This window comes from Triturus cristatus, chromosome 5_2 (genome assembly GCF_964204655.1).
Source record: "Triturus cristatus chromosome 5_2, aTriCri1.1, whole genome shotgun sequence".
Lineage (NCBI taxonomy): Eukaryota > Metazoa > Chordata > Amphibia > Caudata > Salamandridae > Triturus > Triturus cristatus.
The window spans coordinates 862083805-862105888 of NC_140588.1; positions in this window are offsets into that span (position 1 = coordinate 862083805).

A 22084-nucleotide genomic window follows, 5' to 3' on the forward strand; every position below is an offset into this window, starting at 1 on the left:
CCACCTTGTCCCTATGCTGTGTCATGATTCCTCACTGGCCATGTCAAAACTCATGACCATCCATAACACCACGTACACTATACTCTCATTTAATCTCAATGGCAGATCTAAGCACCACCATGTTTTAAAGGATTTCCCTTAATGCCAAAGGACTAAACCACCTCATAAAGCAAAGAAACATTTCTGATTACAGTCACTCTCCTAAGGACGATTTGGTATTCCTACAGGAAGCCAAAATTGGTTACAAAGAAGCCCTATCCTTCTGCACGGGATGGGTATCAAAGGATGCCTGCTCCCCCACTATTTAAAAATGGGGTCCTCACATTGATCTCTAAGCATGGGTGTAACATAGGCCCCCACAGCCCCGCGTTGCGGTGGCCACATGAGCTCCAGGGGCCCCCTCAGCACCCAGTGAAGTCATTGACAGACAGCAGGGTCCACTGGGGTGTATTTTTAAAGTTATTTTACAGTCCCTACTCCCCTCATAATAAATTAAATGGTGAGTGGTGCACCGTGCACAGCTTAGTGGTCTTGAGGCAGGTGGGGCAAGGCTGGGCTGGGATTGTCATGCGCAGTGTAAGCTGCACGTGAGGCATCCGGGGCACTGAGACTGAGGCCATAATAAAAATTGAGAGCTGCGGTCTTCTGCTGCCCGCCTGTGCCTGCCACCAAAGCTGCAGGTGACTATTAACTAAGTGGTTGCAATTAGTCTCCTTTGACACACTTCCCCCGGGTAGCTCTTTTTGTAGTGGTTAAACCAGATTGTTACACTGTTCCCCCCTTCGATTTGTGTGTCCCTTTAGTGTGCAGGGAGCTGTCAGCTTCACAGCCTACCCCTCCTCATTCCCCGACCTCCCCTCTTTTACCGCCCTCCTTTTGTACTCTGACACTGAATAATCAGGCCTTCGGTGTGTGGTGTTGAGAAAAAAGGGATTCCCACGGATGTAACCGAAATACCTTCATGCCCTCACACACACCTTTTACCGGCACGTGAATGTGTCTTGTGGCCTAATCTGATGTAGCTACACCTCTGGGCCGCCCCTTTGTGCCCCTGTCCCTGCCATACTCCAGTGGATGTAATGGCCCCTGTCGAAGAGAAGTGCAAGTGCGCAAGCACCCACCTGGATATTCTTTCACAACAGAGGCAAGTCGCTCTGTTACACTTGGTTTGAAGTGTGGTTTATTCAGTGCCTCGCCAGGGGTTGTAAGCGCTAATGTTCTTCTTAATCCCTCTTCATTTTTCTGCTGTGGGAGCTGCTTTAATTCAGGTCCCCGGGGTGGGCCTACTTCCGTTGTGAAACTTGAGCCATATAACTGTTACCTTACCGCGATATTGGGAATGTATTGAGAGCCTGCCTGCAGCCCTGCGAGGCATTGGATTGAATAATGTTTTTTTAAATGAGTCCAGTGACTTCGGTCACTACAAGGGGGGAGGGGGTGGAGCTGGGATCCTATAGTGGTTGTGACGGCACCGCTGTTTTTTGAAAAACACTGGTGGGTATTGTGCATCTCAGTATGTTAGCAGTATTTGACCTGCAGACAATCGTTTGTTAATTATTCACACGAGTACTCATAGAATTCATTGTGATTTCCAAAAAGGCAGGGCATTTACTCCAAGATAAGAATCAGTCTAGGGAAGTAAATGTCCTACTTTTTTTCTTTAAGAACATTAAGGTGTCTTAAACCTCTATCACAGTTAATGGATGAATTCAACTTACCCCCGCAGCAGCATGCCAAATACGATCAACTTAGAAAATCTCTTCTCAAAGCTCTTGGTTCCACACCTTGGTCATTATCTATATCAACCAATAGTGTTGTATTTACAAATTTGGGGCAAACAGAAAGGTGTCATTTCAGGTCTCTACAAAACAATTACATCTCAATTATTTTCGCACCCATTATCCTGCGATCTCCGACATAAATGGCAAACACGTTTACAGACTTCTTTTTCAGATATGGAATGGATGAATATACTAGATGGTTTGGATTAGGGAGCTCGAGAAGCTCGTTTAAAGTTTTGCTTATTTAAAATTCTACATGACTGGCATTGGTCTCCGGTTAGATTATACAAGGCAGGCTTGTTACCACATTCCAATTGTTGGAGATGTAATGCTTCTGGATGTGATATTGTTCATATTCTTTGCACATGTCCATTGGTTAAACATTATTGGTCTTACATAGGTCAGACCTTACATAAGTCTATCTCACTGCATTTACCCCTTTCCACAGCTAATATTATATTACATGATTTCAGAAATGTTCCCACTCTTTCTAAACCACAATCTTGTTTCCTACATACCACGCTTGCAACTGCTAAAATCTGTATATTAAGACAATGGAAATCTTCCACTCCACCATCTCAAGAGTCCTGGTTATCTGCTATGATTCAAAATGCTTCGCATGAAAGGATTATATATAATATTCAAGATCAACTAAAGTTATTTTCACAGATATGGAATCCTTTTTTACTTTCTTAACATGTTTGTATTTGTTATCATTTAGTTTTTAAAACTTGATTGTATATGCTTTTTCACTCTTTCCTTTATATATTGTTATATATAAGTATTGTCCTAGATAGCATAATATTAAATATTGTTCTATATATGGATTTACAGGCACATGCATCAACCACAAAACCGGTCGCAAACGGGCAGATTCTCAGAATCTGCCCCTTTGCGACCGGTATTTTTGCATTTGGGATGCATCATCCCAAATGCAAAAATCGCTATTGAAGGAATCTCAAAATAGCGATTACTTAAATAGCGATTGCATTTAAGGAATCCCTAATTGAGATTCCTTAAATGCAATGCATGAAAGTTTAAAAAATAGCGATTTCGCTACTCGCGGGAGCAAATTACCATGAAGCTGGACTTCATGGTAATTTGTAGGGGTGGGCGGAATTTGCGGAATTAACCTTCGCAAATTATCGCGAGAATGTTTAAAATTATCGCAAACAAGCAGAAATATCGCGAAGATGCGGAAGTTTTTTTCCGGCATGTTCGCGCGATTTTCTGCATGGTTGCGGGTCGCCAACTTACCCATGTGGCTGCTTGCGGGCGCGGCCATCTTGTTTTGAGTTGTTCTCGCGGTGCATGATCGCGAGAAGAAAGACGTGATCGCGCGACGCATGACGTCACTGCGGGCGCGAACTGTCGCGAGACAGCGCAAATGGCTAAAAACAATACAACATCTCATGGAGAACGCGACCGGATCAAGAAAACTTGTCGGCGAACGCAGGGATTCAGGTAAGGCGATCGCGCGCGCGCGAGAATGTATCATTTTACAGCGCGAGCAAGAAACAAATTATCGCCAAGCTGCGGAAACCGGAATTTTTGACATTTTCGCGCTCTCCGCGGAACGCAAAAATGTCAAATTATCGCAATTTCCGCGAACGGAACGAAATTTTTGCCCAGGCCTAGTAATTTGCTAAAACTTAGAAAAATGCACTTATTTGCATTTTCTAAGTTTCACGTTGCGCACACACATGCCCTTAGAGCATGTGTGTATGCAACATGTGTGCAGAGTTCAATTACATGGGTGCAATAGGGTGTCATATTGACACCCTTGCACCCTAGAAATTGCGGGAGAAATTTGCGAGTACCTACTGGTACTCGCAAATTGCTCCCGCAATCTCCAATGCATTCCTATGGGCCTGGAGGCCCATAGGAATGAATGGGAACCCATTCATTAATTGCGACTCGCAATTTGTGAGTCGCAATTAATGAATGTTAAGGAATCGCTATTTTAATAGCGATTCCTACATGCATAGGCTTTTGCGAGTCCTTAATTGCGAGTCCTTAATATTCGCAATTAAGGACTCGCAAAAGCTTTTCTTGATGCATGTGCGAGTTACTTATTAATTTCTACCATATGATCCTTACCCTTATTACTTGTATTTGAGTTTTCTTGTTTTTGTTTAATGATTCTGAAATGCTAATAAAAAATTTCAACACAAAAAAAAGAAATGCAAGTTGGTGAAGTACTTAAATGAATGCTTATTATTATCTTACTGCAGTAGCCAATACAAGATGTAAGATTCAATCCTAACATGAAGAAATGCCAGGCAATTCTAACATTTCAGAAAATAAAAATACACATATTTTAATAGCTATCAAGTGTACATATTTTGTACGTACTAAGACACAAAAGTGGTGCATGATTTCACAGGTGTCGTTGAAGCTTTGCATCTCACAAGTTACCAAAGGGGTCACTTAACTGCGTGTTACCCAGAATGCACTAAGTTGCAGAATAAAAGCCCAACTTATGTTTGACAGATCTTTACTTGCTTACAGTTGGTATAATTTTGCAACAGCTAAGCTTCGGTGGTCAACCTGTGGGCCAAGCTCTTGGGTGCAAACAGTCACTACACTGAGTCAGATCAGGGCTGGCTTTAGGGAAGTCCGACTGGTGCCACCACACCAGATGCCAAACTCAAGGGGGGGGCAATGTTTTTAAATATCTTATAGGTCTAAAGGTACCTGTTTCAGAGTCTGTGTTTCCACCAATTTTCAGACAACAATAAAAATGTCACGATAACTCTGGTGATTAATTTATCTCCCGGAGAAAGACTGGAATTTTGTCTAGTGGCACTTTTTGCTCATCATTGAGTAGTGCAGAGGCAGCTCGTGGCCCCTCTGTATGGGCGAAAGGGACACACTCCCCCACCTTTGTTTCCCAGACAAGAAGTGTGTCTGTCAGGCTGAGCACAGGTCAGCCTGACAGACGCTCTTCTTGTTCAGGTCAGACAGTTAGGAGTTAAACGTGCACTAATTGTGCAGGTGCCTGGCAGTCTGAGTAAACTTTGCCTGGCTGAAGATGTCACAGCTCCTGTGGGCGTGAACTTTTCAGCCTGGCAAAGCACCTCGATGCTCTCCCCCTTGCAATGAGGGGGAGCTTAATTGGCAGCTTCAGACCTGGGTGCTTCAGTTTTAAGCCCTGAAGTGCCCAGTGCCAATTGTCTATCACTGCACCACGTCACAGAGTAGGGCTAACAACTCACTGGCTCCATCCCACTCTATTTGCTTGCTGCAAAGCATGTGTACCTTGTAGATCATATAATTGCATTTTATGTAGTTAGCTCAATGGGTTACTGCTTCCATCAGAGACATCCTTTTGTTACTTGCAGTTTTTGAACTACAATCCTAAAATAGCACAGTGAGCTATGTACTGTCATCAAATAGCTGAAGGTATACTGCAACCTATAGGTTAAAAAAGTTATGTTGTTCGTTATCCTAATGTTGCTAAAACGAGTATGTTTGGGTAGCAAGAAATTTGTTTTAGTAAAGCCCTTGTATTAGGTTTTAAATCATGAGTTTGTCCTTCTCCAGGTCCAGCACTCCTAAAATATTCTGCCTACCGGTATGGATGACATGTGACTCCTCACCTTGTAGTCCTCTTTGTTATATCTAACATTCCCTATGCATTGATGTACACACTTGTATGATTCTTTGTCGCTGTTATAATGTATGTGTGATGAGAAGTTCTCTGACACCCTACAATGGTATGAGTAGTGCTATACAACAAATGAAATACCTGTGAGAGAGGGGCTTTGGAGAGTTGAATGGAACTGTTGAGCAGGACCAGACTATCCTACCCAGCACCAGGCATTTTGGTGGGTGGTAAGGTAGGATCCAGTTTCACTGAAGGTGGGGGCCAGTTTTGTTGCTGAACAATGCAAAAACAAATGATTTAAAGTAAGCTATAAGCACACTTTAAAACCAGTTTCTTTTGCTTCATTTATGAGCGCTGCAAGTAAAAATGTGGCCGGCAGGTCCCTAGCAACAAGAATGGCCCTCATGGCAGTAAAAAAGGACACCACCCTGCTAGCCCACCAAAACACCCAGTAGCCAATCCGGCCCTGCTGTGGGAGGGATGTAGTGAGTGAATCAGTGGAGAGGGAGGACCTTAGGTGGGGGACATCAACAAAGATAGTCAAACCGAGTGCCAACAGCACTAAAGCCAGTCCTGCATGAGATGTATTGGTTACAGGTGCCAAAAGGTTATATTTTTACCATATGTACATTTTCTTGGGTAAATTAAAAGCAGATACTCTAATTTAGGCCCATGTACATGACTTACTTGGACAGTGAGATATTTTCGAGGATGCCGTTTCACTCAATGTAGAGATTTATGACCTTGACTTTTCTTCTCTTAGAATGCAGTACATTTTTCAAAGGGAGTGAGAAATCCTTCTCTGATCATACTCTTGTGGGCGCAGCCCAGCAGTCAAAACTATGCTTGAGGCTCTATGTTCTAATATGAATTATTATTTTGCCATATTCGTTTTTCCCTTTTTCTCTCTTTCCTCTATCAGCACAGGGTCGCTAGTCCAAATAGCTGACTCGGATATAGTGGCTAGGTTTTCTATATCTTCTGCAACGACTCCAAAGGTAACACCACTTTGAATTCTGGGAAATTAAGTATCACTGTTCCCAATATAGGTGTAAGTTCAGCACTTACACTCGCTAAAAAGACAAAACTATCTGAAGGTGTCACACACTACACAGGCAGCTAAGCCTAGATTCATAAATTTATGTGCAACTATTTGTCGATAGTACTGAGTGTGCCCTCTGCATACACTGAAAAAGATAAAAAGATCTCCTTTCAGAGAGGAACAGCGGATGATGAGTTGCCCACAGTGGTTTAACAAAAACCCCGCGGTGCGGGCAGTGGGAGCCCCAAGAGCACATCTGGCCCTGGCAGGTCCCTAACCTGAGAGCTCCCGACTGGCTCCAGAGTGTCAGGGCCCCCTGCATGTAATTTGCAGGGGGGGCCCCTCAAGTTTCGTTACGCCACCGTCTCTAAGTCCTCCAGCCTTTAAATTATGTCAGCAGAATTAGACCAAGATGGTTAATCACATGACTACAAACATCCACTACACAAATCTATGCAGTGAACACAAACATCCCTACCGCTGATGTGCCTATGTTTTAGGATGACCTCTGTAAAACTTGCACTCCTACTCCTGGAGGCACAGATTGCCCTTGGCAGTGACTTTAACCTCGCACTGGAGCCCCTTCTACACAGACATCCTGCTTTCAGATACAGAACCCATAATTCCCATATAGCCCTTCGTGCTTGGCTCACAAACAAGCAGAAATCTGTTGAGTCCATAAACTCATTGATTTTACCTTTTGTTTCGACCCTAGACAACACCTTCTCCAGAATTGACTACATCCTAGTTGACTCTTCTCTCCTCCAACATGCCACCTCTGCTTCCATAAAACCAGTCACTATATAGGATCATGCGGGCATTTCTGTACAACTCCGGATCTTCTCCATCCCACCAAAAATGAAGGCCTGTCAAATGAACTTAGAATTCTGGAAGACTTAAATATTGTCATAATTCATCCAGATAAACAATAACTCTGTATCCTCCCCAGTTACTCTTTGGGAATCACTAAAATGCTACTGTAGAGGCAAAATTATAAGTCGGATGTCCTGAATAAACACATTTATGAAATTCTCTCCTGACACTTGATGTCAGTATTCAAACTCAAAGAACTGAGTTTTTGTCAAATGATCCAGCCACCTTGACTGCCCTGAAATGCCTCAAATATGAACTTAAATCCATAGTCAGCAAACCTGCACTCCTTTGAGTCTATTCCCAAAAAGGTAAAAAGCTATTCTACTTAAACAAAGTGCAAACATCCCTGAAGCTTAAATGTAACTCCATCCTTAGCTGAACAATCAGAAACTAGCGTAATCTGCAGATCCTAGAGCTGCATGATTCTGATATTCCATCTCCATGGTAGCGTCTCGTGTGAGACAGTTACTATCAGGAGAACGATCAGGCTGGCAGCAGGAATTGTTGTTTCAGGATTACAAGAAATAAAAGATTCAAGTAAACCTACCAGTGTGTCTCTTTTCCACACTGGCAAAGAGCGAAGCTTGCGGGGGACAAGCATACCACCAGCTCTCCCCTTTCTTTTGAGCCCATGGATCGCCATCTTCTCCACATTGAGCGTAGTCGTATGCCGAGTGAAGACGCGACTCTCCGAGATCCTGGACGGTTGTTCCTGTTTTTCTGGACTCCCTGTGAGTCTCTAAAGTGAATTTAGGCAATTTTAAAGATTTTGTCTTCTTTCCAACAGTAAAACACACAAGATGATGGACGGAATGTTGCACATAGGCAAAACATTCACCCCCAGTCACAGATCTGGGTTTAATCCATCGTTATTTTGCTCACCACGCCACCCCAGTTCAGACATGTCCATATGCAAATCAGTCTTGACCATGTGCCTCATGGAAACAGTCCAACCCGAACTGCCAAGCCATGTCTTCCCTGGACCAGAATCAAGCATACTAGGACCGGTTTTGGGGTTTCACCCCTCTTCAGCCAGGATAGCTTGACTCCAGTGGCGTAGTGAGCAGGGGACCCACGTCTGGGCATACCCTTCCCACATAAGGCGAACAGCAAAACACACAAGATGATGGACGGAATGTTGCACATAGGCAAAAAATTCACCCCCAGTCACAGATCTGGGTTTAATCCATCTTTATTTTGCTCACCACGCCACCCCAGTTCAGACATGGCCATATGCAAATCAGTCTTGACCCTGTGCCTCATGGGAACAGTCCAACCCGAACTGCCAAGCCATGTCTTCCCTGGACCGGAAACAAGCATCCTAGGACCGGTTTCGGGGTTTCACCCCTCTTCAGCCAGGATAGCTTGACCCCAGTGGCGTAGTGAGCACGAGATCCACGTCTGGGCATACCCTTCTCACATAGGGTAAACAGCAAAACACACAAGATGATGGACGGAATGTTGCACATAGGCAAAACATTCACCCCCAGTCACAGATCTGGGTTTAATCCATCGTTATTTTGCTCACCACGCCACCCCAGTTCAGACATGGCCATATGCAAATCAGTCTTGACCCTGTGCCTCATGGGAACAGTCCAACCCGAACTGCCAAGCCATGTCTTCCCTGGACCGGAATCAATCATCCTCGGACTGGTTTTGGGGTTCCCAACAGTTCCTGCTCCTCGCGATAATGTGGATGACGCTGTTCCCGTGCTCCATCTGACGCGCACAGGTTCAACTGGGTGAGTCGTGCCATTACGTGACATGCATGTAACGTTACGCATATGTGCGTGCTGCCATTTTGATTGTTGTCCCGTCTCCATGACAACCAGCGTATCCCCACAGAGCTGGTTTTACCGCTGTTACGGATTGCTGATCCTCAATTACTGATGGATTGTTCTTCAATGTTTTACAGGTGTTTGTTTTCCCTGTCAGTGACTTTTAAAGCTGCCTATGCCTGCACCGTGCTGTGAATTTTAAAAACTGTCTGTGCCTGCCTTGCTTTTCCAGCGAGTGCTTTTCCTCAATTGACTTACTGCTGCACTGCTTTTCTCTTTACTCCTGATTTTGTCACATAAGATTTTTGCACTAATACGTATTACAGCTGCATTAATTATTCACGGCCACTGAACTTCCAATTTACACCTAAGCTTCACTATGGCTGCCACCACAATGAGCCAGCTACCTCCTTTTCTGTGTGAAAAAGGTGAACCACTGCGTCCATGGAAAAGATGGAAACTGCTTTTTGATTCATATTTGGTAGCCATTGGTGGTGAAAAGTTCTCACCTCATAGGAGACAAGCCATTCTCCTTCATAAACTTGGAGTGAAAGGGCACAGTATTTATGAGAGTACTGACGTAATTCCTGTTGGTGAGGGAGATGGTGAACCATCTGATGTGTTTGAGATGTCTATCAAAATGTTGAAAATGTACTTTGGGCCACGCGTCAATGTTTTGTTAGAAAGACACAAGTTCTTCATGAGGATACAAAAACTTAATGATAAAATTGAAAATTATATAGCTTCACTAAAAACGCTTGCTTGCACCTGTGAGTTTGGGGACCTTACTGACTCATTGATACGAGATCAGCTGGTCAGGTGCACTAATAGTCAAAGAGCACAAGAGAAACTTCTGTCTAAAAATCCTTCTCTCAAGGAGGCTATACTCATTGTAGAGGATATGGAAAATACTTCTGGTTGGGTTAAAGAGATGAAAACCCATAAAGCAATAACTGACAGTGCTTCAATTCCTAGTAGCATTCATGGATTGACCCAAAAGGAGACCCCCCAAGACTCTATTGACAACGTCTCCAAAAATATACGTGGGAACAAGGCCAAACAATTCACAGATTTTTCAAAGATGAAATGCTACAGATGGGGTAGCACCAACCGCTCCTCCAGCTACCCTCAATGTATGCGAGAAACACTACCTGCCTTAAATGTGGAATCAAGGATCACTATGCCAGAGTATGCAAGTCTGGTGGCAGAGTATGCACTGTAGAGAGTGCTGAAACTTGTGACACCTCGAGAACTGTCATGCTAAGCGTCCGAGGTGATGGCATGGTCGACGCTGATCTCATCAGTATGCCAGAATGTGAGGTGATGATTGGTGACAAGTTAATTGTGGTTTTGGCAGACTCTGGCTCTCCTTTTACAATGCTGGGCAATGAACTGTGGGACAAGACTTTTCCTGAGCTTCAACTTTCAGCCCCTGACATTAGTCCTGTTAGTTATGGTGGCACACATATTGATGTAATGATGAATTATGTCGCCAAACGAGGCGATAATCTTCTCGGCTGGAGACATCAGAAAGACTTGGGAATAATCCTCAATCCAAATGCTAGGTTTCCATGTGAACAAGTCATGCTGGTTGACCAATCAGCAGTCTCTAGCAAGTTTTTTGAGGAGACAACCATGGTCATCTTAAGAACTTTGAACACCGTATAGAACTCAAGCAGAATGCAACACCTGTGGTACACAAGGTTAGGAAATGCTGTGTTACAACAATCTCCCTTTCAGATATTGAGAGGGAGATTTGCTCTATCCAAGCTCAATCCTGGTTGGTTATCTCTCATTGAGGGTCCTGCCTTGGATAAGGAGGAGGTGAGTGCAAAGGTCAAATCTTATCAAGAGAGGTACAAGAAGAGGTTTGACTTTAAGAATTCCACCAAAGCCACAATATGGAAGGTAGGTGATTGGGTACTTATTAAAAGACCACGGTGGCATAAAAAGGGTATCACTTAGTTCATGGGCTCTTTTGTCATCACTTCGGTTTACAGGAATGTGGTTACTGTTCATAATGGTAGCAAATGGAGTATGTCTCGCATGGTAAAATTTCAGGGTGACAAATCCTTGTTCCCATCATGTTCAGACAACTTGCCTGGTCTGAGCTTGCCCAAGTGTGTTCCTCCTCCGAGTCTTCATTCAAGAGGTCCTTCTCCACTATTTCATTGTCTTCCTAAACGTTATGAAGACTATGAAATGTATTGATCTCTTTTGTGATATTTGAACTCTTTATGCTATGTTTTCACTTGCTCATTTCTTTATTCTCATGCCGACCTTCTTTTCTTCTTCTTTCACTTCCACTTTTCCTTCTTTCCTTTGCATTTTTCGTAAGGGGGATGTATTATATTTATCCTAGAGCTGCATGAGCCTAATATTCCATCTCCATGGTAGCATCTCGAGTGAGACAGTTACTACCAGGAGAACGATCAGGCTTGCAGCAGGAGTTGGGGTTTCAGCATTACAAGAAATAAAAGATTCAAGTAAACCTACCAGTGTGTCTCTTTTCAACACAAACCTCAACTGATGTGATTCCTACAGGATTCCAACATTTTTATACTAAATTATACACACCCACAGTCAACAGCCCCTTGATGTCTTTTCAAAATATAGAATCCCTAACAATAAAATACATTCCAACTCCGAGCACTGGCGAAGTGTTTGTTTGTCATAAAGTCATTGTTCTATTTACCTTGCCAAGTCATATCTTTCTTTTGTGTATTTAATTTCTTTGCTGTGCTCATGTGTCCTAGTGTCTTCAAGTCACTTTTACATTGGTGTCGCTGCTGTTACAAATTTTTTTTTCAGGTGTGGGAAGTGTGTTCCTGTTTCCTAGGTTCACATTTAGCTGATTATGGTTATCTCATATTGAGTTCCAACATGTCATATTAAGGGACCTTCACACATGAGATTACTCTATGGGTGTGATTTGACAATTTCTTTAGTTAAACCTACATGCCCTTACGTGAGGGATTGCTAAATGGGTGCAAGTCACTCATTACTTCATTACACGTTCCAGGCCCTTACATGAGGGATTATTGTATGGGAGGTTGTCATCCATTTCAACATTGTATACTTCATGCCCCTTTCATGAAGGAGTGTTATATGGGTGGATGTCACCCATATCTACATTGTATGCTATTGACTTTACAGGAGGGATGGTTTTATGGGTGGACGTCGGCCATATATATATATAGTTTGTTACATGTCCTTTCTTTAGTGATGTCTTGATGGGTTTCTAGTCACCCATCATTACACTTTCATACCCTTACAGGAGGAAGGATTGGACAGTGTGCTACACGTTTCGTTTGCCCCCCTTACATAAGGAACAGCTGTATGGGTGGGAGTCACCCATTACTACAGTATTCACTACATGTCCTTACCTGTAGGATGTTTGTTGGGTATGAATATCACTTGTGGTTACATGTTATTCTTCTTGCCCTTGTTTGAGAATGGTTGTTGGGTGTACTTTACCCATTATTTCTATATTTTGACGTGTTGTTGATGAACTAGTATTCTTATTACAGTTTTTGTGTGTGTGTGTGTCATTCCCACTGTTAGCTCTTTTTGTGCTGTGTTGTGGCAGCTCTCCTGCTTGTCTGGCATATTGGTGTGGTTGGTGGTGATAATTGGTGCGATCTTGTGATTCTCTTGTAGCTGTTAGCTGTTGTGCGACTGATAGGGTTCTTCATCTGTCTACTGTCTAGCAATGTGTGCTATTAAAAAAAAATGCTGTTTCTTCGGTTATATTTTACTCATTTTAATAAAGGGGGAGGATGTGTGAGTTCTTGTATATTTATCTATGCATCTCCAAACTTTATTTATTCTAATGCTTCATTATGGGTTTTCAGGTTAATGGGTGATTCTATATGGCATGTGTGTGTGTTTTGGTGTAATTTCTCTTTTGATGTTTGTTCTTGTCAATACTTTATTCCATTTAGCATTTTTATTATTTGTGTTATATAAAGGAGGAGGATATTTAGTATCTTGTATATGTGTTTATGCTTCTCCCCTGTTGCTTTGGCCCTAGCTGCTCAGCCAGTGTGAATGTGCTGCATGGAATGTTGGAGTGGTTGTGATGTATGGAATGTTTGGGTGCCTGTGAGGTGAAGTATGGGCTGAGCAGCAGGCAGGCCGCTCCTGGTGGGGCTGCTGTACATGGATTTACCAACCTGCAACTAAGACTAAATAAATCATTGCAAACTACATCTCGGCTACTGGATCTTAATTACCACATAATCGCACCATAAAGAATTCTTCTTTTTCCAGAAGTGTGGACAATACAGATATCAGGGTTCCCGAGCTCAGAGTTTAAACTAAGATTCAGTTGAGACTTTCTGTTTTTGACCCTGTTATCATTGGAGTATTACTGGCACAGCTTCCACCAATATGGAAACTAATACCTGCTGATCCATAAATACTAAATAGAGTTGTAGGGTATTTTGTAGTTTTATGGAATTCCTTATTATGACAATTTACTTAGACATATCTTTTTCTTTCAAGAACACAAAACACTTGGACCTCAAGAAGTTCTTTGGAATTTATTCAAAAACTGCATTTTGTAGTACGCTTTGAACTACAAAATGCTACTCATAGACTTAAGTGAAGAATTATTCATCAAAGTGGGGAGGTAGAACCATAAAGGCGTCAACTCGGCTCCCAGAAAACGTTCTTGTATAATCAAAATAGAGTGAACCACACCAGTTTTTTTATGCCAGAGTCTCACAGTTATTATCCCAGAAACCCTCAACTCTTAAATGCCTCCAGCGGAGTATTTCAACTCCACTGGGGTGGCTTAATTGGGCAGCATCATCATTGGGTTCTGCACCTGGGTACTCACTTTCCCGGGTGAATAATGCCTCCAACTGAAGGGAGAGTGTGAGGTGAGTGATACTGGTGGGATCAATGCAATTTCTAAAATTACGTCCTATGCCTGAAAAGAGTCTTTTATTATGAAGATAAGGAATAGGGGCAAAGGTTAAAAACAGAGTTTGATGTCATTTGGACGCATGAACATTTCCTTGACATTAACAGAGGTTGCCAACATGTTTTAATCATGAGTGCCTCTGAGGGTCTACTCTAAAGGGAAGTATATTAACTTATGTTCCTTCGTTATTTATTCTTTAATGGATCGGTGTTGCAGGTATGTTGGCCTGCAACTTAGGGGGAGAGACACAGAACAGGAGGAGATAAAATACAGTGAGACATACATACTGTTCCTCTTATTTGTGAATATTTCTTCTCTTTTCCCGATGGGTGACGGTATTGGCATGCGGCGATCACCTTAGTGGTGCAGTGATCAGTTCGCTGCACTTTGGTCATCTTATGTGGAGATGCATGCATCAGCACACTAGCTAAAAAAATCAATTCTATGGTATTTGCAAATTTGGGAGGGGGAATATGGTTGGCGGTTAAAAGGTTAAAAGTTATAAATCCCTCAAGTGTTATACAGGGATACAATGTGCAGGCAATGTATTGTTTTGTGAATGCCTGCTGGTGAGAACATGACAGTATTTGCATGATTACAGCATGGCGTCGGTCTTATATGGGTTGGACAGGTCGTATGGTCTCATGGGGGCATATTATCAAAAAACGGCATTAAAATTATCACAGCTTTAGCAGCAGAAAACTGCTGCTAAAGCGGCGATAATGGGCTTGATAATATGCCCTTGAGAATTCCCTTAGAAGCCCATGTTCTGGTGTCAACATTGGCTTCTATTGGAATTCTCTGCGGCATATTATCAAGCCCATTATTGCCGCTTTAGCGGCAGTTTTCTGCCGCTAGAGCGGCAATAATTTTAATGCCGTGCTTGATAATATGCCCCTTAGTGAGGTAGTGCTAGCTCTCATGCAGTGTGGTATGGTGGTAGTCTGTTGTAGGCCTGTCAAGTTTTTGTGGCCACAGTGGTATTTCAGTAGACGGCGCCTGCTTGGTGGGAGTCAGTTTATATTAAAGAAGGGGCGTTTGTGGCCCAAGTAGGTCTAATGTTAATGAGGGTTGGCACACTATTATAGGTCTGTTAGTGAAACAAAACTAAAGGTACCTTTCATTAGGACAATTGTTGCCTCATAGGTAGCGGATGAGGTCAGGGATACTCATCATCAAGCACTGGAAATAATACATTGGGCAAGTTTTTATTATTTTGATAAAAATGCATCTTGATGCATTCATCTTTATTTTCAGGAGTATTTATCAGGACCAACTGGTCCTGGACTTACCTGGTGCAAGGTGGATCTCTGGTTACGGTGCAAGACTTCATCCCTGTCCTAGATGTTAACTGCAGACTGGCTGTTTTCTGTATTTATAGGTTGTCGCTGACCTTATTTGCTCCAATTACCTTAAGTGCTGGCGTGCCATATGCAGAGCTTTAAGTGGGCGTCGTAGTGCCGGTGCTCAGCATCTCAGGTTCTAAAAAGCAGGTGCTGGGATTAGTGCCTATCGGGCTCTCCATTTTGTTCCGCATCCTCAGGGTGAAAAACAGGTGCACAGGATGTGTTACTTAAAACAGGGGGACAGCAAGGTGTAGAAATCACATATCATCTTCCATAGCTCACAGTGCTATTATCCTCGCAATGTGCTCAAACTTACACAAGATAGACCTGCTAAACATGTATGTGAGGGCTTTAGATATGATGTCACTTCTTGTGATGCCACTTCCTGTTGAGTGGTGGCTTGTGATGCCACTTTCTGTGATGTCAATTCCTGTTTTGGCATGTGTGATGACATGTGTGATGTTATGCACCGTGATGTCACTTGCCGTGATTTCACTTGCATACTTCCTAACTAGGTTAGTATCCCCACTTCTTTTTTTAGGACTTGTGCCCTGGTGGAAAATAAATCGTAACTCTGCAGCAGTATCACCCTTCCCTGCCTTTGATGTAGCATCAAAGAGGCTCGTTATAGTTCTTTCACAGTCTCGTCATTTCAGAACTGATTTTTTTTCAATATGTTATACTACGAAGCCATTGTTGTTACTAATTTATCTTATGCAACTAACAACCTTTGACAAAACCAATAATACTGGCTTGTTGTAAGTGTAATGTTATCTGTTGTATTATTTAGCTGAGTGCACTGACAGAAGCAACAAAATACCAGTCGGGCAGCACACTATGCCAGCACAGATTTTTAGCCTATGTGTGTTTAAGCCACGCCCTTAATTACCTTGGCCACGTCCCATTTAGTAAACCCACAGCTTTTTCATCCCACGTAAAGCCCTGGCCGTATGCCAATGCATTAGGTGGCCTGCTTATTAATGAAATCCCTTAAAATCCAGGGGCTCAAGCGTGCGTTATCATCCACAAATTATTTGCAGGTGTGTCCCTGAGAGTCGACTCAGGTGGCGGGAGCTGGGATGATGTTTCCGTATTGATTTCAGTTGTCTTGCTGGTTGTGGACACCTGTGGTCTAACATTGACAGAAAATGGCCCTAATGTGGGCACAACAACATGGAAAGTGTACGCGTCATATTATTAGGGTCATGGGAATAGCTATAGACAGCAGCGTCAGCTGAGTATTTCATGGGCCAAATGTGTGTTTAGGAAATATTTCAAATTCAGAAATAAATAGCATATGCAGGTGCTTGGAATAACTATTGTTTTAAGGCCAATGCGTGTTGTTTTGAGATGTTTCAATATAAATCTTTAACTATATGACAATTCCCTCAGTGGGACAGTGGACTGTCACCAGATTCAGTCTTGAACGTATCTACTTCAGCGCTTGAACTACACATAAACATATGTGTGGTTATAAGGGTATCAAGGCTTAAAACAAATCAGTGAATTGCCAATTAATGTTCTTTACTAATGAAATACAATCAAGTCTATAAGTATTGTACCCAATACCTGTGTTATCCTTTAGTTGAAGGGCGGATGTAGTATGTTAGGTTTAGGGGAATCCGGCAAATGCTGGTGGTGGTATGCATGTTTAGTGTCCCTGTCTCGGAAATCAGGTCATGGTGGGTGTTTTAAGTTAGGACAAGGTGTGGTTTCAATGATGATCAATATCTTTCTGCAAATGTTTTATTCTTATGTTTTGAGTTTTTCTAAAAACTCTTGCACCATAGCTATGGAATAGAGTATCAGTTTTCCAAGGGTGACTCCTCAGAGTTTATTCTATGAGGCTATTGGTTAAGTGCTAGCCACAGGATATTGTTGTTTAAACCTTTATGGAAGATCTTCAAACGGTAGACCCACCTTTGTTCTTCTTTCTGGAAGACTGCCCTCTCTGCATTTTTCCCAATGTGGTATAATGTTTTGAGGACAACACATTCCCTTTCCTTTTCTGTGTGCTTTGCAGTGAGAAAATGGAGACTCATCCCTGTTGTTAATTGCCAGCATTTGTTGTTGCTGCAGTGTTCCCCGCAATGTTGCTGCGGTGCTCCTCACGATTTTTCTACATGTCATGCCTTTGTACTTGTGATGGCACAAGCACGTAATCATGCAAATGACTTGTGTTGTATTGCAGTTGGTGTGCCTCCTTAGGAACCAGTTGAGGTTGGTGTCAAGGTTAAGGGTTTTGGTTGCCTTTGTCAGGTGGTGCACAGAGCATGGGCCACATGAATAATGTACAGTCACTTCCTGTAGGCCGTGTTGTTGACTTTTTGCACTCTCTGTGGTCATCTATGTACTAGGTAGTGTCAGATATGCTTAGCCCTTTTGTGAGCAAATCTAGGTTTTGGCCAGTTCAAGGGCCCGATGTGATTATACTCCAGTGTTTATTGATGAGTTTTTTTTATGTGGTTAGATGCCGTGCAGTATATGGTGATGCATGTTATGATGTAATTTTCTGGACTTCTGTTGCATTGTTCTAGCAAACTCTCTCTGTTCTGGATTCTGGCACGTTTTGACATCTGTTCATGATGTGTTCTGATATTCTCTATCCTTTAACTTCTTGGCAAGGTCTCATGCCTGATCATTGAAGTCTTGTTTGCTACTGCAGTTGTGGCAAATCCTCAAGAATTGGCTGTAAGAAAAGTTTTCTCTCCGGGGACTTGGATGGAAACTGCTGAAGGAGAGCAGGCCGTACCTGTCTGTTGGCTTATGGTAGGTCTTAGTGCTCAACCCGGTTTCATCTGTAAAGATTGTTACATGTAGGAAATCTAATTGTGTCCTGTTAGTTGAACACATGAATTTCAAGTAGTTGTCTCATGTGCTCAACCGACTCCTGGACTGTGTCTTCAGTCCTGTGCCAGATGATGAGTATATTGTCAATATGCTGTTTTCAGAAGCATATCCTCTGTTTGAACGGGCTGGAGATGTCAAGGATGTGTGTTTCTTCGACATTGTTGACAGTTCTGCCCATTGAAGTTCCATGGGTCTGGAGGAACAGGGAACCTTCAAATTCAAAGACAATTTCTGTTAGCACTAGTCACCAGCTCTAGCACAAAGTGTCAAGGAGTTTTATAATGCCAGTTTTCTCTGAACAGTATGCTTTCCACCATCTCCAGAGTAGTATCTCATGGGAGGCTGGTGTACAGGCTTTTGATATTCTAAACTGACTATAAGGTGATTCGATGGGTCATATTCTTGGTCTTTCAGTAGATTAAGTAGGTCTCAGGTGCCCTTGAGGTAGATTGAAATGTGTTGTACGAAAGGTCAGACCAAACGGTCTGTAAATTGTGATAGTGGTTCCAGAATGAAGCCAATGCACAATACTATTGGACGGCATGTTGGGAGTGACTTATTTTTGTGCATTTTGGGTAGAGAGTAAAACTAAAGGGCATTCGGATTTTTTTGAGTGGGCATTCTGTTTCTTTTTTGGAAATCAAGCTATTTATTTTTGCTTCTTCCATCAAATTTCCAATGTATCCCTGCAGTCTGGCTGTGGGATCTATAGTCAGTGGTTCATAGTATCTTGTGTTGTTGAGTAGTGTGGTACAATGAGTACAGTAGTCAGTGTTTTTTTAGGAAGACGGTCCTGCTACTTTTGCCATCGGATTTTATTACCAAGTCTTGGTTGTCAGTAAGATTTTTCAATGCCAGCCATTCTCTTTTAGTGATGTAATGGTAGAGTTCAAAATCAGTTGTGTTAATTATCGCTACCTCCTTGAATAGGGCCGGTTCAAAGGTTGTGATTTCAAAAGGTACCATCACCTTGATGGGGCAGAATGGGGACTTGTTGAATGTTCATGCTGGGTTCCTTTGTCTGTCTTCTCATTACTATGCCTTGTTCGGAGTCCTCCCATCTTACTTCCTTTTTCTTTCTTCCTCTTTGGGGATCTCTGCCCCTCCATAAAAAAGGTGGTCTGTAAGTGGGAGGAAATCCTGGTGTGGGCCTTCATGTAAGTGTTGATCCATTTGTCAAATTGTGGTGTGGTGTGAGTTTATGCCTCCCCCACTCTTATCTTCATGCATGTAAGTCTCCATCTAAGTGTAGGGTCTCTGCACACATAAGTATGTGTTTTAGTTGTATTTGTGGGAGGGACAGAGGGGAGTGACCGGGAAATGAGGAATCCTTACTACTAAAGGCTAGGATAATAGGGAGGGTTAAAGAGAGGCTATGGGAAGGCCAAGAGCCAGCGCTCACAGAGGGGTAAGTGTAAATCCATTGTTATTCACAAACTGCACTACTAAAGGTAATACAGCCTAAAAACAATACAAAATGGCTTAAAATTACTTAAACTCAGAGTTGAAGTAGGTTCAGCACCACACATGGCCAAACACTGGTAGTGCAATACTGTCGCAGTGAGAACAATGGAGTTAGTGACGAAATAGAAAATCTGAATGGCAAATAATGGTAAATTAAAATAAATTCATTCAAATATTTAAAAGTATACATAATTATAACTGAATGTTTAAAAAATATCTTAAAATAGTACAGATATATATCTCATTATTCATTTTTGCTCTAAGAAATAGATCTAAATGCAGGATTACTCTTTTTGCTTAATTCTGTGTAATCATGCTTAATTCTTAGGTAATTCTGTGTGATTTTGCTACACAGAAATATACAATTTAGCCCCGCACCTAGTTCAAATCACCAATATTTAAATATGAAAGCAAAGGACTGTGAGAGTTTTTATAAAGCCTGTACATTAATCACAAAAGGTATGCAGCTTTGCACTATTGACCCAATGATTTAATAAAGTCTCTCTATTTCTTCATTTCTTTTCAGCGGGATGGGCTGGCCTAGAAAGATCAGAGCAGGAGCAGGGGCAAGAACAAAGATCCTCAGTCAGGAGACCAGCATGAGCACTCGACATCACCAGCAAGGAGGAGTATTCCACCATAAGCAGGATAGTGCTCCTGCCCAGAGAATTACAGGATCTGCCTCCAAGAGACCCCAGACGAAGACTGAACAAACAATCATGTAGGAGGGGCAGTGGGTGTGAGCGCCACCAGCCAGAAGGAGGAAGTTGTTAGTTTTCTTCCTTGAGCATGAATGACCTTTGGACAGTGGTGTAGCTAGCCCACGGCAGTTGCAGTAAAGAGCTGGGACGGGGGTGCTGGTGTGAGTTTTCTTCATTCGCCACCCGCAGCAAATGCATTGAGGAGCAGGGGGCTTGTGATCGCTGCCCAAGATGGCATTTAAGAGGCGGGGGGAGGCTGCTGCCCCGAAACTTTTGCCACCCGGGGCTGACCCTCCTCCCCCTTGTTAAACCACTGCCTTTGGAGTTCCTAGAGCAGGCCCCAATACATTCTGGGCCTGCTCCCAGACCCTCCCTAAAACCTGAAGCCCCCTTTCCATCGAGGCCTCGCATTGCATCCCTTTTATCACCCTACCAATCAGTGCCCACTCAGAAGAACATGCATTGAGGGGCACTTTGGCACCAGCTGGCAGATGGGGTCAATGCATTGGGGGAGGATGTCCAGACTGGTATAAAAAAAAGTGGCAAGTGGAAAGGAGGCGTTTGAAGGAGAAGTTTAATAGGATATAAGTGGCTTAGACCTCTTCTTGGTGGACAAACTGGATCCTATCTCTGTCTCACATTACTAGAGAAGAACAACCTCTCCACTATGAACCCCCAGCTGGTACATGGACTGCCTGTTATAGACAGTGGTAGGGTGGTGCCAGGTAATACACTTAGTTTCAACATTCAATCTACATGTAGAAAGAGTTTTCTTTGTAGCATTTGTGAATTTGGAAGACACCCCATTTTGGCTATTTACCTTCTTGTGATTTGTACTTGAATGTTTTTCTTGTTCTCTATAAAAAAACATCCCAGATTTTTATGTAAAGCAAAAAACAAAGTTCCTTGCTCACTAGAGTGTACAATTTGTTAATGTTCTACCTGTCACTTGATTTATCAATAATTAATGGTGTATGGGTTTTCCTTGTTTGTTTTTCCATCATACCTGCATTCTTTACTGCACTAAATTGATAGACAAGGGCCAGTTCACCCCAAACCATCAACAATATTTGGTAAGTACATATGCTAACAAGAAGTGTTTTTCATGTTGTTCCAAAATTGTATTCATTCATTAGAAATATGTTGTCATGTCCATTACTTGGGTTTCAACATAACAGTTACTGGTATATGTGTTTTTGACATGTTAAATGTTATAGTTAATTAAAAATGCACTCAAATTCTTATAGACCCTGTGATGTTGGTCCTGTCCCCATTGCAGGCAAGAATGTCTTCTGCTCCACTCAATGATATCACACCTGCTCAAGAACAACACAGCTGGAAGATAGTAGACACTGGTAAGTTTACTTACTTATTACTTTACGATTGAAAAATCTTCTGATTTAATATTTAACATGTTAGCAGCTTTCCACACTTCCTGTTGTCACTCACATCAAAATGCATGATAATATTTTTTTTAAATGTAAGCACTTTTAACATGTTCTCCATTGTGAGTGATTTTTAATTATTATTAAAAATGTGTTCACAAAGTAATTCGTATTGTGCTATCTAAAGAGGAGAAGCTCAAATATTTTCAGAGTTTTCTATTAACACTTACACTTAGTTTTTACACTTACACATGTTTGCTCCAATATGTATGTGTCAGCTTCTTGCAACTGCTGTCAAGACCAAGTCAGTCACCAAAAGCAATG